Source organism: Vombatus ursinus, unplaced genomic scaffold (assembly GCF_900497805.2).
Source record: "Vombatus ursinus unplaced genomic scaffold, bare-nosed wombat genome assembly UNPS02014799.1, whole genome shotgun sequence".
NCBI classification, from domain to species: Eukaryota; Metazoa; Chordata; class Mammalia; order Diprotodontia; family Vombatidae; genus Vombatus; species Vombatus ursinus.
The window spans coordinates 39438877-39443470 of NW_020954577.1; positions in this window are offsets into that span (position 1 = coordinate 39438877).

The following is a 4594-nucleotide window of genomic DNA, read 5'->3' on the forward strand; positions in this document are numbered from 1 at the left end:
TTTCTTTCTTTCTTTCTTTCTTTCTTTCTTTCTTTCTTTCTTTCTTTCTTTCTTTCTTTCTTTCTCTCTCTCTCTTTCTTTCTTTCTCTTTCTTTCTTTCTTTCTTTCTCTCTCTTCTCCTCTTCCTCCTTCTCCTTCTCTTCCTCTTCCTCCTCCTTCCTCCTCCTCCTCCTCCTCTTCCTTCTCCTCCTCCATCTTTTTCTTCCTCCCCCTCCTCTTTGTCATAGCAATTCATAATTTGGGAAGGTGGTATGGAGTGCTGGAAATCATGTTGGGCTTAGAGTCCTTGTACTTGATTGAAGCCCCAACTTCGCTCTTTTTTCCCTAGGTAACTTTAGGCAAGTCCTCTCTGTGGACCTTACTTTCCTCATTTGCAAAATGAAGGGTTTGGACTAGTTGACCTGTAGGATCTCTTCCAGCTCTCCTATGAATTAGAAAAATATAACTAGAATAAAGATTTTTCTTCTGCATCTTTTCTAGGAGTTTTTAGAAGTACACAGAATCATAATTTTATATAAAACTTTACAATTTACAAAGTTCCTCCTTCACAAAGACCCTATGAAGTAGCAATGTCCCCATTTTACAGCCCCCAAAACTGAGGGTGAGAGATGTTAATTTATTTGTTTCTGGTCTCACATCTCATAAGTGGTAGATCTAGGATTAGAACCAAAGCTTTCAGATTCCAAGTCCTTCACACTCTACAAATGAGCTACTCTATAGTTTCAAGGATCTATATGATGAAAGCTGGGCAATGAATGGATTGAGAAATAAACTTCCTTTCACCCTTAAAACCACTGGAAGTAATTGGCCTGACCCTCTTGCTGGCCCAAAGGCAATTCTTACAAGGTGGACTGGTTCTGTTCTCTGGAGCCATTTTCTGGCAGCAGTTGGGTTTGCTTTTACTTAATTGGTTTTGAAAGATGAAAGGAGTGTAGTTATATATTCAGACCCAAGTGAACCTTGAGTTGTCCTGCCTCCAAGCATATGTAGGCCTGAGGTCAAGTTAGGCCTGTCCCCCTGGAAAGTGAACTCTGGATATTATCCAATGTGGTTTTTATATAGCAGTCGACCAAGCTGGGGTCCCAGAGAAACAGACTGTACAATGGACAGGCAGTTTCCATAGCTCTAAGCATAAAGGAGAAAAAAAGTTGAACAGCCCCCTGGGAGTAGAAAGAAATTCTAACTGTGCCAGGTGATTGAGATCTGAGAAAGGGTGAAGGAGGCAGGGAGAAGTGGAAGATAGCTATTGCTTTAACTCTGTGATATAGTGGAAAATATACTGAACTCAGAGTTATGGGTTCTGAGTCCAGATTCTAACTCTGCTCCTTACTGTGTGAACTTGGGCAAGTCATTTGGTTTGTATGAGCTTCATACTCATTTGTTAATTGGAGAAGTTGGATTAGATGACCTCTGATGGCCCTTAGAGCTCTAGAACTATGAGCTTATGAAATGTCTAAAGTTTCTTTTCTTTGGAAAATTAAATGAAAAGGAGAATTGAGTTGCTCTATAGTAAATTCCCTAGAGCTTGAAAATGTAGATGCTACATTCCTTTTTTCCCTCCACTAACAGATTTCTCTCTCTCTGTCTCCTGTCATTCTGTCTCTGTCTCTCTCTGTCTCTGTCTGTTTCTGTCTCTGTCTCTGTCTCTGTTTCTGTCTCTCTCTGTTTCTGTTTCTGTCTCTCTGTCTTTCTCTGTTTCTGTTTCTGTCTGTTTCTCTCTATCTGTCTCTGTCTGTCTCTGTCTTTCTCTATGTCTCTGTCTGCCTCTCTCTATCTGTCTCTGTCTGCCTCTCTCTATCTGCCTCTGTCTCTGTTTCTCTCTATCTGTCTTTGTCTCTGTCTTTCTCTCTCTGTCTTTATCTCTTCTCTATGACTGTCTCTGTTTCTCTCTGTCTGTCTGTCTGTCTTTCTCTCTCTCATCATGGATTATTATGGCAAATAGTTAGAATAATTCCAATTTTTGATGACCAGGTCCAGATGGGAAAGTCTGCTTCCATATTACTCTCCTCTATGCACTTTATGGTCCAACATACTGGCTTACTTGCCATTCCCATCTTTTCTCTGGTTACTTCCCATGCCCAGAATGCTTTCCCTCCTCACTTCCACTTCCTAGTATACCTGGCTTCCTTCAAGACTCAGCTTAAGCAATATTGTCTGTGGTAGATCTTACTTGGTCCCACTCCCCCCCCAGCTGTTAGGGTCTTCCCTCCATTAAGATTACCTTGTATCTACTCTGAATGTATCTTATACATGCACATCTATACATACATCCATACATATATATACCTACATATATACATATACTTACATATATATACATATGTAAAATCTCATAAAATTTATGCTTCATGAAAGCAGGAATATTTTGACTTTTTCTTTGTATTTCCAAGAGTTCACAGCACTTATGATATAGTAAGCACTTAACAAATGCTTGATCGTTGGTTGGTTGGTTGATTGAAAAGTTCTAGTGAGCATCTACTCCAAACTGAGTGAAAGACAAACAAAAAAGTGTAGATTGCTTTGTAAATGGCTATATACTGTACAGTGGCAGCCGGGTGGCTTGGTGGATAGAGCACAGGGCTTAGAGTCAGAAAGACTCATCTTCATGAGTTCAAATCCAGTCTCTACCACTAACTGTGTGACCCTGGGCAAGCCACTTAACCCTGGTTGCCTCAGTTTCCTCATCTGTAAAATGAGCTGGAGAAGGAAATGGCACACCACTCCAGTATCTCTGCCAAGAAAACCCCAAATGGGATCACAGAAAGTCAGATAAGACTGAAAGATGACTGGAAAACCACAATAACAGCAACGAATATACTGTTCATCAAACCTCAGCTGGTAACAGGGTAACTCAAAGAGCTTCAAAGTTTGTCTCTAGCCTGGAGCTAGGAATGCTTATCCTGAGCATGAGACCAACATATGAAAAGGTCCCTTTCCAGGCCCAGAGCTGGAAAAGACATGAGTCCATCCTATCCAATCCCTTCATTTGTAGTAGGGGAAACTGAGGACTAGGGAGGTTTGACAACCTCCCCAAGGTCCTATAGTATTAAGTGTCAGAGGTATGATTTGAACCCAGGTGTTTTGACTCCAGAGCCAGTGTTACTTAAAGATACTTCCATCTCGCTGGAGGGACAGTGGTTGCCTCCTCCTCTTATTCCACCCTTACTGACCTACAGTCTTATCTTCTCCACATGCCCCCTTTATCACCTTCCTAACTGGCCTAGCCTTCCAATTAACATTGCCTGACTAGAAATGTAGCTGTTTCACTAATTAGCAATATAATCTTTGCCTGGAAAAAACTTGGTAAGTTCACAAGTTATTCTGCCAAATGTGGGATAAGGCAGGTAAAAGCTCTGCCCCCTCCCTCTTTGTGTGTCGGAGTCTGGCCAGTGGGCATTAAAAGTAGGTGCACCAGAGCATAACCTTCCCTCTACAGGAGGGCCTCCTCTGCCGCCATGTGTCAACCTTATCAGTGTTAATTGGAAGCTGCCCCTCTCCAGATTTAAAGCAGGTAGCACAGGGAAGCAGTGATGCTGAGCCAATTTAGAGAGCTCTTGCTCTGGCCCTGGTGACAGGAAGGCTTTTCCAGTTTCATAGCACAGGAATTTCTTCTTCCTCCAGGCCCCATTCCCCTACCCCCAATGGCTCAGAACAAGGAAATCAGACTTTCCTCGATATGCTGTTTAGACAGCTCCAATCTGTTTGAAATTCAGAGAAGCTAATTAGTTGTAAATTCCAAATGGCACAGTTTAACACCTCTTCGACAAGAGTCTATTTTCCCTGAAAGGGGATTCTTATTATTTTTCTGTTGACTTTTTATTTCAAGGTACCAGGGTCAGGGAAGATACTAGAACTGAGTTTTGTGAATTGAGGATGCCCCAAACTAGCAGCAACTTTTTACCTAAGGTAATCAATGGGGACAAATGAGTGTTGTAGAAAGAATCATAGACTAGCAATCAGAGGACCTGAGATCCTCTTTCCTCTGACATGTAGGACCTTTGAGGAAGTCACTCAACCTATCTAAGGCTCAGTTTCGTCAATTGTAAAATGAGAGGCTTAGGAGAGAAGATTTCTGAAGTCCCTTCTGCTTCCCAATACTGTATGATCTGTAAAATGGGGATGATCAGATTTCACCTACCATCTAGCCATCTAGTTCTGCCATATTGCCTTTTGATCTCTTTTCATGCTCCTATCTCCTTCTCTTACTTTACCTCCCCTTTTTGCCTCTTGCTCTGGTCCTAATAAGCAAATCAACAAACAGTATTATTACTTCTGGAAAGGACATGCCAATTGTCTGCCCTATGGATCAACTCTTTAATCCTGTGACCCTCAAACCAAAATGCCCCAAATCTCTCCTAATATGTGCTGACTCCAGGTATTAGAATGTAAGCTCCTTGAGGGAAGGGATTGCCTAACTTTTTTGTTTTAAACCTCCATCACTTAGCCCAGCTTTTAGCACATAATAATCACTTAATAAATGCTTTTAAATTCGTTCATTCATACTTCACAGGGTGGTAGTAGGATTGGTGGCAGAGGGAGGAGTAGAATGACTCTCTCTCATCTCTTCAGCAAGGCACATCCTAAGGCTTTAATA